Source organism: Corapipo altera, unplaced genomic scaffold, assembly GCF_003945725.1.
Source record: "Corapipo altera isolate COAL_440 unplaced genomic scaffold, ASM394572v1 53, whole genome shotgun sequence".
NCBI classification, from domain to species: Eukaryota; Metazoa; Chordata; class Aves; order Passeriformes; family Pipridae; genus Corapipo; species Corapipo altera.
In genome coordinates, this window is record NW_020884900.1 from 471,785 (window position 1) to 485,085 (window position 13,301).

At 39.1% G+C, this 13,301-nt stretch overlaps 1 long non-coding RNA gene across 1 annotated transcript in view; it reads right to left on the reverse strand.

Moving 5' to 3' along the window:
- Window positions 1-8,507, reverse strand: part of LOC113950142 — a 147,665-nt gene extending 139,158 nt beyond the window's left edge. Inside the window, exons 1-2 of the long non-coding RNA XR_003528676.1 lie at window positions 8,301-8,507; window positions 6,732-6,823 (exon numbers count right to left, since the gene is read on the reverse strand). This is a non-coding gene — a long non-coding RNA (uncharacterized LOC113950142). The remainder of the gene's footprint in view (window positions 1-6,731; window positions 6,824-8,300) is intronic.
- Between the last annotated feature and the right edge of the window lie 4,794 nt (window positions 8,508-13,301).

The window sequence follows — 13,301 nt, forward strand, 5'->3', positions numbered from 1 at the left end:
ATACAATCCATTGTAAATACTCTATGTCATGGTAGAGATAGTTGTGATCGTGTGTATAATGTGTTATAGTATTTATTTGTACAGTCATTGTAATATATTCCCTTTCCCCCATTCTGAGTCTGGTTGTGTTTTGTCTGGAAAAACCCATCTCACATTGGGTTGAGACGTGGGAGGGGGATGGAGCTAGGGAATTGGATTTTGGGGCTATCTCAAACCATGACAATAATACAAAATGTTTCATTTTCTTAAGAGTAGAGGAAAAGTTCCCAAGTTACAGTCACTGTTATTGCTGTATGCAATAAGCTAGCAAAGATTTTAAAGGAAGAATCTAGGATGGAAGGAGGAAGGAAGTGCTGAGAAGGTGAGTTAGCGGACTACACACCTTCACCTGGAAAGAGTATTTCAGCTGGCATACTTTTCATCTTTTCCCTAAACAAAGTGAAAATCTCTATCACTAGAAGGGGGATTCTACTGGTACCATCATGTTCAGAGATGGTATTTTCCAGTAGGAAAAATACATTTTGAAAAGCAAAAGCCATTAAGGGAATAAGAAGCTCTCTCTTTTTCTCTCTCAGAAAAAGAATAAGAGAGAAAAGAAAAGAATAAAGAACGTGGCAACCCACTTTGTCTCCTGTTTTTCACTGACAGTGCCCAACAAGAGGACTCATGTTACCAGAAGGCTTTCATTCATTACAGACCTTCTCCCTTTCACACAAATATCCAAACATAGTTACAAGTCTTGCTTTCAAAAGAACAAGGTTGTGCGCAGTATCTACAGCCTTCGTGTGCCCACAGGGGAAACACTCTTCTCCTAATCACAATCCCTTGGCAATCCAGCCAAGCTCCTGTTTCAAAGACATGCACTGTGAGTTAGGGTGTCATCCACCCTAGCCCTCAGTTCCCCTTTAACCATTCACCATGGCACAGATGTCCCAACAACTGGATTTCCATCATTTCCCTTCTCATTTAGAACCCTCATGGAGCCTCATTTCTGCCTGGCATCTGCAAGGACAAGCTAACCAAGGGCAAGGCCTCTGCAGAGCCCCAGCTCTTCAGCAAGAGCTCCAGCAGAACTGGGAACTAATAAAGGAAGAGCCAGCAAGGATGTTGATTTACAGACATTGCATCAGAATACATCAGTATAATTGGAACAGCAGAAGCAACACAAATATTAAATACAATTAAGAAATCATAGTTCTTTGGCAAGATAATTCACATTTGTAGCACTTTTTTTTCTGTAAAAGGAAGTCAAAGCTATCCTTTCAGACTTTCTTAGAAATGGGGAAAAATTTAAGTATGAAAACCTGATTTTTTAAAAATAATTTCCTTATTTTTCCTAAAAATGGCATGTTTCATTTTAGGACAACCCCACACACACACTTAGCAGTAAAAGATGCTTAGAATTTCTACTTCAGTCAGCTTTCTCTTACATGTCTGCCATCCCAAACAATACTTCAGATATCTATTTAACCTGGGAAAGATAAAGCCACATTTGAATTCCCAAGTAAGTATAAATGTAGTTTAGATGAAAATAATCCAGCACCAGTTCTCACTTTTCTTTTTCTGTCCATAGTTTAGACATGTGGGTATTCTTCATATTTCTTTTTCGCCCGAGTCTAATCTGACATTTTCTTCCAACATACACAATTTAAATCCTAAAGAAGGCCAGAAGCAAAATTTCTGGCTGGTAGAACTCCACTGAAGTCAAGAGAAATTTATCCCATGTGTATAAAGATCTGGGGGCACAGCAGCTGTAGCTTTAAAAAGAAAGCAGAAAAGTTGAAGCACTCTAGGTACAAAAATGAAGTGTAGAAATTTGCTTATATGGGTAAATTAATGAGTTTCAGTACATAATCCTGATTTACTGCTCTGGAGCTGTCACCTGCCATATAGAATACCCTCACAGCCTTGCTCCTCCTATAGTTACAAAGGATCTAACCCTACTGTAGCAGGATTTTGGCAAAAAAAGATTTAATCTACAAAGCCCAAATATATTTATTTGAAAATTAAAAACATAGTGTATTTAAAGATAAAAGCATAAGCCTCCTGCACAAAAGATTTATATGAACCTGACTAGTAAGACATTTCCTTCGTTTAAAATTAGTTGCTGCATGAGTAGCATAACTAATGAAATGGCTTTCTTATAGATTTGTCCCCTACTGTCATGACCCAGTTCCTGCAGCGATATTTCCAGCTGCATCCTGCAAGAGACAGCTCAAAAGCAGAGTTACAGCTCATCTGACAGTGTACAAATGCTAGCTGGCTGGTCAGGTACATTTTGACTGATTAATTATAACCAAATGTTACATATAATGTGTGAGTTCTCCCAGGAGGGTCTTCATTTGTGTACAGCTCTCTCTAGTCACGAACCAGTTTTCCCAAATTTTGTATCCATTTAGGCATCTCTGAGAGTCCTACCTGTTCCTCTTTCAGGTTTCACTGGAATTAACCCCTGGGTTCAAAAGTAAATGGAGATGGGGCAGAACTGACAGGGAGACAACTGCTACAATATGGAAATATTTTCCTTGGGCACCTGACTTAGAAATATAGAGGATAACATCTGGAAATACCTGACAATCCCTGTCACTATTACAAAATACTTCATTTAAACATCACAGAATTAATTCTTTAAATTATTTTTTTAGGAAAAGCCTTGAAGAGATGAAGAACTGAAGAGCAAATAATAAGGGAAGCTGAGAAGCAACGGGGCCTTGTTAGTCTGTCAGAACATTTTTATAACATTGAAGGCCAAACTCAGGTATTCTTCATCAGCTTGGCAATCCCGTGGTGAGAAATGCTGTCATGAGTTCTAAGTGACACTCCTCGGAGCAGGCAGGATTTGGAGGTCTAGATTTCTTCTTCACCATTGGCAAGGATTTAATAAAAGACTGTGGGTGGATGCACTCAAGGACAATTTCCTTACCCTCCTACCCTGGGAAGCATGAGGGTTTCAGAAGAATTTTTTAAAATACAGGATGTCAAGTAGTTCCCATGAAAGAAGTAAACATTTGGGGTTTTGTCTGGAAACCAAAGTACTTTGTGGAAAGCTTTATTTGCTCTAAGGTCTGATTTGCCTGTTTTCCTAATATATTAGATTTTGTTCAAAGTCAGACAACCACTATTTGGAAGGGGGGGGGTTGGGTGGACAGGGCAGTGGGGGCACCCTAAAGGGTGTGGATTTTGTCTTGGATTAAAGACAGTGTAGTGGCACTTCCGTCTCAGTTACTTTAAGTCCCTATTTCATCTGACAATCAGAACTCAAGGCTGCAGTTGTCAACACAAAATAATAGAGTAAAATAATTTAACATATTCAGATATTGAATGATATCTTTGGAAAAGGCAATGTAGGAGTTGTGCCACCCAGTGGAACAACTAAGAAGAAAATACTGTATACAGAAAGTTCTACAGTATTCAAACTGCAAATACTCTCCATAGTATCATTTAGACCATGGTTGTTAATTCAACCCTTTTATTTATTGTTCTTCTGAAAACTCAGTGGGAGCTGCCAATACTTCTTTGCTACAGTAAATAGAATTTTAAGCAGTATACAAAAGACTGGTTCATGGGAGGTGTGCTCCTTTACCTTATTTTCTATCTTTCATGGTTCTATATAGACTTGATTTCTGAAAGACTCCCTTGCAATAAATTCAAAAGTTCTGCTTCAGCCACGTAATTTCTCTCTTAATATTTGGCAGTAGATTAATTTCTATGGAGTATTTCTACAAGAATTTAACTGGGGCTGCCACTGAGAAGCCAATGATCACAGACTATATCTCTGGTCTCAGCAAACAACTGTAACTGTATTATGCAAAGTGCAAGCAATCTCAGTCCTCATATCCAACAATCATCACGGGGCCATCTGATGAGGAAACACTCATTAAAGATGTTCAAGATCAACCTCATGAGGTGCATTTCAAGCAAAAATCTCTACCTTGGAACAAGAACTTAAGTGAATAAGACACACTTAAGCTGTGCTTGTGGTTAAGGCTTTTCTATTCTGTTATTTAGCAAGACATTCTCTGCCCCATTTATTTGAGAAAATGGTTTGAGAAAAAAAAATAAATACCTGAGAGAAAGGCATTGTAAATCTCTTGTAGACATCTCCTTGTAAAAGGAAACAGTGACTCCCTTTAAGATTCCTGACGGTAAACTGAAGGCCTGGGAGAATCTAAGTGAAGCTGCAGCATGGGAAAAACATCTTCTGTCTTGCATGGACTATCAAAGTGGGAGCCAGTCAATGCCTCAGCAAGTGCCAAAGGTAACATTCAGAATCCTTCTGCTGTGGAGGTGCTAAGTAGAACAGAATCCTTCTCTCCAGCAGCTTTCAAAGCCCAAACTCCTAGATCTGCTGATATACTAATGCTGTAATACATTTGTCAATGTACATATTAGGTATGAGGTAGAGCTTTCTACATAAATGCTTGTTCCAGCCACTGTCAATCTCTGATGTACCCTCTAAGTCCTCTTTGTGATGAACATCAGATGGGACAGTTTTGCATAAATAATGCTACATCTTTGTTTTAAAAGGCCTCCAAATGCAATGCCATAATACCAGACACAGAGGAACACTAGGCTTCTTTTCTGAATCCTTGAGAAGCATGTTAAATTGTCTTACTCCTCGTTCATTAAACAAGTTACCACACTGCCAGGTGACCTTTCAGTTGCAAATCTCTTCAAAACTGCTTTTTCTTGAGTTGGTCATTCAGCACGTTCTCAGAAAGCAGCCATTTGTCCTAATTTCCTTATCATTTGATAATTATCACAAAATATAGGATAAAAAGGACCTTGTTTATTAAGATGAAGGGCAGTGTGAATATGTTCCTTTTTGGTATATATCTAAATATTTGCTGTCAAATGTGAAACTACCATCCACCTTCAGAAAATGTAAGTTTTGCAATTTGGGGGGTTTACCTCAGTGCGTATAAGCTTTGCATGTATTTAAGTGGATGAATCCACCAATACAGATGGTAAAAATACATCAAGAAAAATATCCAAATGAATGCAAATATTTTTTGAGTGAAAGCATCAATCTGATTTAATGAGCACATTTGTAACAGCAGTAGCTTTCCTTCTTTCTGTGTAGAAAAGGATCCTGTCAGGACGAGGGGCCCAAGCACAGAGATGAAGAGAAATCACCAACTGCTCTTCTTAGCCTTGTCATTGCCTATGCAAGACAAGTAAGAAATAGTAAAAGGATCCATCAGTGACCACTGTTTTATTCTTAAACTTTCACCCGAATGATGATTTCATGGCTGCAGAGACCTCATGTAACTTGCAAATATCCACATAGCCGTGATTTTGTAAGTAGCTGTAAATTTTCCACGATTGTGTCCACAATGAAAAAAAGCTGAAGATAGTTAAATTTCAGTAGTATAGAGCAATTTTTATGTATTCTTATTTCATATGTTGTTTCAGGTCAGAGGCTTCCTTAACAGATTCACCGGAAATACCAGGATTGCAAAAACAAGTGAATAAAGCCATAGAGAGAATTTGGTTTTGAACAATCCGTATATAATTTACATAGACAGTTTTTGCATTCATGGACAAGTCAGAATTGTGTATTTCCAAATAGGTAGTTATGCCTTTCATTTCTGAATAAAAGTCAACAGTTGGTAAAAATAATTTGTTACTAATCCATTCTTTAGACACTTTATCTTAATGCCAGTGCTACCCCTATAGCTTTCAATTTAAATCATGCATCTTTCATCTTCATATACACAATATCTTAAATGTTTTGCATATTTTTTCTTCAAGAAATTACCAGTCTTTCAAAGCTACATGTTTCCAGCACATTTAAGTGTCTGTGTGCTGACTCTAATGAACCTTGGCAATATTTCAGCCAACAGGAATGGATTTTTCTGTTTACATGTTATTATCCAAGTGGAGTCGTTGGGCTGATTCAGATTTTTGTATTATTATCTTGTTAGAGGGTTATGAAGCTCAGTTCCAGGAGCTTGTATTCTAGAAAACTGGGACCATATATTCCAGGCTAAGGTTACACATATGGGTAGGCTGCCTGCTTGGAGGAAGAGCCAGCAAACAACTACCAGGCAGCTACAACCATCTTAGCAAGACTGTGTCAGATAGTTGGACCACAGAACTTTGAGAACATTCTCTTAAGTTGCTTCATTGGGAGTTACTTGGAGTGATATAACTACATTTTGGTATAATTTGAGAGAAGGATATTGGGGTGACTACTCTAGAATCTTCCATTTCTAGTCACCTAGTTCAAAGTACTATTGGTCTCACTAATCATTAAAGTGGTACTAAGGATATCTGACTGAGTGACTCGGAACTCAGCAGTTACTCTGGCTTTGTGTGATCTGCCAGTCTTTTCCTCCACTCTCTGCCATTCACTCTCCTCTTTATCTCAGCCCTCAAGGAGTGAAGAGATGGTTGGCCGAATTTAGCATCTTACAAGTGTGCTTATGCACTGAAGCGTGCTTATGTGAATCGGACATGGTGAGCTAGTGGAAGAATGCGGCTGGTTTAGCAATCACAACAAAATAATCTTTCAAGCCAATCATGCTGTTCCTCTAGGCTCCTGTTTCCAGAGGATCCCAGCTGGAGGGTTCGCAACAAAACCAAAGCAAATGTGCATTGCCAGGAAGCAAAGCAGAACACCTTAATGTGGGTCAGTACATCCACCTCATGACAGAGCTGGGGCTCTTACTGCTTGGAGGCATGTACCCTTTTGTCTACCAAACAGCTACTTTGATTAGATATTCTACCTTGGGCTGTGATCTTGATTTTCTTACAGTCTCCAGCTGTATTTTCACATTTTCCTCAGACCATCTGCGAGAAGGATGGGGTAATACAACCACTGCTAAATGCAAAATGTAGAGTGAAACATTATGAAAAAATATTTACTTTTCATATCTACCAGGTAAGACAAATAGCAGACTGTCACTCTTGTTAAAAACTCTGTAGCATCCCATTGCCAACTTTCAGCATGGATAATTAAGGAAGTGCTCCTCCAAGCACATAAACTCAGCTGGAATCACTTCCTGAGATCATTTAGCTACATTTCTACATGAAATTAAGAACATCTTTTAGTCTGTGCAGGGCTTGGACTGAAATTCCAACCTCAGATTTTTCATTTGTTTTTCTCCTGTTAGCAGTGGCTAAGCCAGGGGGCACACAGACCTACAGAACCCAAATTCACCTGACAATCCTGGCAGCTCAAGACTAAACATGATTCTGCTTGAAAGTTGACGAGTTTTAACACTTCTTTACTCAGATCTGTGTAAGGTAGGAAAAGATCTCTACCCCATGGCTCCTTATACCCTAAGAATAAAAAATTAGCAAAGCAGCTGTCATTTTTCAGTGAAGGAAAAATAAGTCCTTTATTCCAGCTAATGATTTATACAATTATCATGGATTCTTCTTTTTTTCACATTGTATAGAATTATTCTTTTTTTCATGTTATATAGAGACTTAACTTTCTCTGTACTTCCAAGTACTTTTAGGACCCTCTTGAAAAGACAGATGGTATTTATTGTGAAATACTAATGTAGAGAAGTAGAGGGGTGAGGAGAAGCTGAAGTAAATTTTCATTTTACTGTGGAAAAACATGGTTCCTCAACTGGAAGAGGACATCTCCTTTTTCTGTTTTAGTCTAAGTGTATTTCCTACCTGTGTATGCTCCCCTGTGCTTTCAGGCTTCCAAGGTATATAGTGCTGCTTTAAGCAGGAAGCTGGACTAGGTGACCTGCAGCATCCCTTCCAACCATCGTGTCCGTGATTGTGTCTCTCATTTCTACTCTATTATTCCTTGCCCTCTGCATCTCACCCAAGCTTCTGTGGCATATATTTAATTTTTAAATTGTTCTAGAGCAATTTCCTTTGTGTGCTTGCAACCATTGTCAAATGGCTGACATGTCCAGCTGTGCCAGTATGTCATAGACTGGTTCTCAGCAAGAGCAGAATCAGCAACCTGCAGTAAGGTTCTGCTCGTGAGAGAAGACCAGGAGGCACACATAGAAAAGAAAATTTAAGATCTGTACCACAAGGCCAAAAAGAAGGTCTGCTATAATTCATGATGGTCCTTGTGTGGTCCATCTGCCCTTCCTAGCAAAAGCCTAAGGAATTATATGACAACAGCCAGCCAGCATTAAGATATCATGAAGTAACTAAGGTCAAAAGGTGTCTATGATGACATCTGTTATTATGATAAACTGTCTAACTAGAATAATCTCACTTAGATAAGTGTGTCTGTGCCATGAAAACTGATCTGACAGCAGTCCCAGTTACTGTCAAGAACCTCATCATTAGCCTGTGCAACAAAAAATGTAACTTACCAGCCACTGTCCTCCCTGCTCCAGAGGTGACCAGTGTAAATCAAGAGCTTGCTGTATCACAGACGAGCTGAGTGACTTTAATGAGAAATCTTGTCTTTATGGATTACTGTTCCCCTGCCACATCTTGTCATCAATTCGTCAGAAAATTATTCTACCATTCCCAGTTGCAAGGAAACAGATGGCACATGGAGGGAACCTCTCTGAAGTGTAATGTCTTGGAAAAACAAGAATAAATAAATTAAAGACCAGAGGCCAACACTAATATTGTCTTCTACCAAAATACAGCTTAACTAGGTGTATTGGGTTTGTGTGTCAAGGTGTTGTAGCAGAGGGTCTGCAGGGGCGGCTTCTGTGAGAAGCTGCTGGAAGCTTCCCCCATGTCCAATGGAGCCAGTGCCAGCCGGCTCAAAGATGGACCTACTGCAGGCCAACGCTTTGCCCATCCATGACTACAGTAACACCTCTGGGATAACAGATTTAAAAGGAGGAAAAAAACTGCAGAGCAGCAACTGCAGGCAGAGAGAGGAGCGAGAATATGTGAGAAACACAGCTGCAGACACTAGGATCAGTGGAAAAGGAGGTGGGGCAGCTGAGATTCCTCTGCAGCCTGTGGTGAATGAAGCCCATGGGGAGGCAGCTGGTCCCTGCAGCCCACCTAAGTCTATGGTGAAGCAGCCCTTGGAGGACTACATGCCAGAGCAGGGGACTGCCCAAAGGAGACTGTGACCCCATGGAAAGCCTGCACTGCAGCAGGTTCCTGGCAGGAACTGTGGCCCTTTGGAGAGAGGAGCCCACACTGGAGCAGGTTTGCTGCCAGGACTTGTGACCCCATGGGGGACCCATGCTGGAGAAGCCTGTTCCTCAAGGGCTGTCTCCCATGGGAGGGACCCCATGCTGGAGCAGAGAAAGAGTGTGAGGAGTGTGAGTATGTGCTGAATTGACCACACCCTCCATTTCCATCCCCCTGTGCCACTGGGGGAGCAAGAGGTAGAGCATTCAGAGGTGAAGTTGACCCCAGGAAGAAGGGAGGGGTGGGGAGAAAGTGGTTTAAGATTCAGTTTTTATTTATCATTATCCTACTCTGATTTGATTGGTAATAAATTAAACTAATTTCCACAAGTCAAGTCTGTTTTGCCTGTGCCAGTTACTGGTTAGTGAGCTCTCCCTGTCCTGATCTTGACCCATGAGCGTTCCATTATATTTTCCAAGGGGGTGATGGAGCATCTTTGATGGGCTCCTGGCATCCAGCCTGGGTCAACCCCAAACACCAGGCTACATTTATTTTCTATTTAGCACTTAGATAGGATGGTCATTGTTTGATCCACTTTTAGCTCATTCCTGCAATAGCTGCCTAAGCAATATATACTGTTTTCACAACAAGCCACTGTGAGTCATAGAAAGAGATGAAATAATAGTAACAGGAATATATGAATTTTCTTGGATTTCCAAGTATCTGAACAAATATCAGGGCATCTATACTTCAGTCATAATTTATACATAGACATATTACCTATGCATCTATGTGTATGAAATCCATACACAAGATAACAAATACTCAGTAAAGCGTATTTACAACAGCTCTTGCTAGTGTAATGAATCCCAAACCTTAAGCAGTAATGCAGAATGTTACAAAAATGAATATCTGAGTAGCAGTGAATGGATACCAAATGTATTCTTCATTTGTTTCCATGCTTCTCAGCTCTGTAATAGAAGAAAGAGGGGAAAATTTTCCTAAAGGCATGAGTTATACACAGACTTGCAAATAACATCTTTAGCAACTTACAGCTGGAGAACAAGCAGAGAAATAGCATTTTTTCTTATTGAACTATTATGGGAAAACTCAGTTCTTGTGTATAAATACAGAGTTCCTTAGAGAAGTAATTCATTCAAACATATTTGGCACAGTGTTCAACAACCATTACTTCTGCAAGCTGCATCCAAGTAAAGGCTCTGAGTAAAGCAAATGTATTGATATGTAACTCATGAACATACTACTGAAGCCATCAAAAATTTGCCACTTCTAGAAAGCTCCTGGAACTGTTTCTATACTAGTATACTATTTCTTTGGTCAAAAGAACACTGCTGTTGAAGGGGACTGAGTACTGTTTATAGGATAAGGAATAATTTAGAGGATACCCTAAGCACCTGCACCATTGACTGTTCTGTGGCTGGACTTGGCTCTTCTGAAAAACTCCATGCTCATGTAGACAATGAAAGCAAATCAAGTACTGGTACAGTCTTGCAGACTTTCACTCCCTCTCCAAGGATGCCCTGCTGGAGTGCATGAAGTTAGGATAAATATCTGATTTTCCTGTTAGAGGAAATTCTCCTTAAAGTACTGCGGGGACTTTGACACAATGTTGAGTTTGTGCCCCACTGCACAAGGCAGGTGCAGCCAACAACCTCCGGCTGACAGAGTTGTCACTGGAAGAGTTCAGGTTCCACAGCCAGGGGCATGAAAACCAAAACAGAGAATACATAAAAATTTAATACACAAAATTTAATCCCCAAAAATGGGATACAAAGAGCCATCTCAAGTCTGCCTGAACAGTCCTTATCTCATTAACAATGCCATGAAGACCAAAAGTCACTAAACCACCCATTCCACCATAAAAAATAACTTTTCTGGAAAAACTACTGGATCTGCACAAATCATACACTAAAGAACAAGACACAGCTTTTGCTAGGACCAGCCCAGTAGCAATTGGCATTAAGCCTATGAAAGTTTTGATGAGAGCAGACTGTGAATATGTCTGCTATTTGAAAAAAATTAACAACTTTGATGCCACCTTTCAGATTTCATAAGTTTTAAACAAAGCAATTACATCCAGTCTTGCCTTTCATGCCACGGTCTGTTACTTTTCACCTAAAAACATCTCTACTGACAACTTCAGCACAACAAAAGAAGAAAGTTACTCTGGTGGTGATGATGACCAATTTGTACCTTCTTTTATTTTCTGCTGGCTACCTGGGAGCTGCTGTGATGCAAACAACCACTTATCTTGCCAAGCTAAATGGAGAGGATGTGATTCACATGCTCTGATACACGTAGTTTATTAGTCATGACCACAAGACCATTGTTTTATGCTATGCTAAGTTCTGACTCCTGCTATTGCTATTATGCCCATGAGTTTTTGATGATGATACATGGGAACAGTCAGTTGTGAATGAGAACAAGGTGCTCTGTACTGCAATATTTTCTGCTGTACTACTGTGCATTTTCACAGATGGTGATGGATTTCCAGAAGCAACTGAGCTTTTCTTTGTTCTGACGTATGTAATGTTCACGACTGCAGGAGTCAAAGATTAGTTAATATGGTCTCTAAAATAAACATACAGTTCCCCATCCTACCTCTATATTGCTGTCAACACCAGTGTTTGCTCCAATATATTCCAGAAGGCATCCAGACGATTAAATATACCAAGAGGTAAAGAATCCAACACTTTATTCAGCATTTTACTATAATTGGCTCACTTTGATTTTTAAAGTTTGTTTCCAGCTCACTAAATCATTGATTCTTACGTCTTTCTTCATCAGATCTGGATGAAGATGGGGGATAACAGCAGCTGCAATATCACTGTTGAGTTTTCTAGTGTCAGTAGATCAGAGGAACACATTTGTTCTCATCTTCCAGGACTCTTGTTGAGGATTCCTATATTTTAATTGTTATGTTTGTTACAAAGAAATTGCAATAAGAGATAAAGATCTTTTTGGTGCCAATGGATTTTTATGACATAAAAAGTATTAGTAGCTACTGTATTTTTATCAGTTATGATTCATTTCTAGCATTCTAAAATGTAAAATAACTTACGTATGTGTGTGTGAATGTATGAATGCAAATATATGTATAGGAAAAACCTATTATTTGCATAATAAAGGCCTGATTCTGCAGAAACTCAGACTTCCTGCTGGGCTTTACCTTTGTCAACAGGACCATGGATTAGAAGGACAGTGCTCTTCAGGTGCTATGAGCAGATTATGTGTTAGGATCATGTGGCCATTGGTCTAATTTATTAACTTCTCCCAAAGACAGCAAATTGACTTTACCTAAGCAATACTCAACTCATGTCAATAATTCTTCAGATTTCACTCTATTGTCTGACTGAGGTCACAAAAATGTGACAAAGGTTATATATATATATGTGCAATGAAAACCTGTTATCCTAATTATTTATAATTTGCTTGAACTGCTAACTTAGCACATTCAGATACAGGCAGCAGATTTTCTGGGGTTACTATATGTATATATATATATCCATATAAGACAAATAGTCATACCACCCTTAGATCAAAGCTTACAGACTTCTATAAGAGAAATTGTATGAGCACAGTCACTACTCCATGGTTTGACCCCTTCTTGCCACAGCAAGCCTGTACTATGCTTGTTCCCCGTGCGTGTTACAGAGAGATTTTTCTAAAGCAGCTTTTCAGAGGGGCTGTAAATAAATTCTCATGCCCTGATAGAGTTTTTCCTGATGTCTTGAAGGACTACAGCTACATGTTAAAGGAGAGACTTCACCAGAAAAGCAACATTCTTTTAAAAATCAATGAATTCAGATGTCCCTGCTTGAGAAAGCAAGGAAGTAATAACAAAAGCAGAAAACTTACATCATTATTACATTACTCATAATGCTATATATTATTGCACATAAAACATTCTTATACATTATTGTTTTTAATGAATTTGTAAGATTTTCCACATGCACAGCACTGATCTCAGCTGAAAAGGCTACACAATAAAGATATGTGACTTTTCTCAAATTGTTTCCATGGCAGGGACTATTCTCTAAGGCTTGTTCTTGAGATATGGTGACAAGCTCTCTTCTATGGCAACAGCAATATAAATAAATATAAATAGCCATGTAAATAGTCAGATATAAAGAATAATAAACAATGTTTTATTATATGGCACATATAATATTTTTTTTAACATGCCATACATTGTCACCTCAACTGCATATTACTACTGCCCTCAAAGACACAGTACATAAGGCATACCC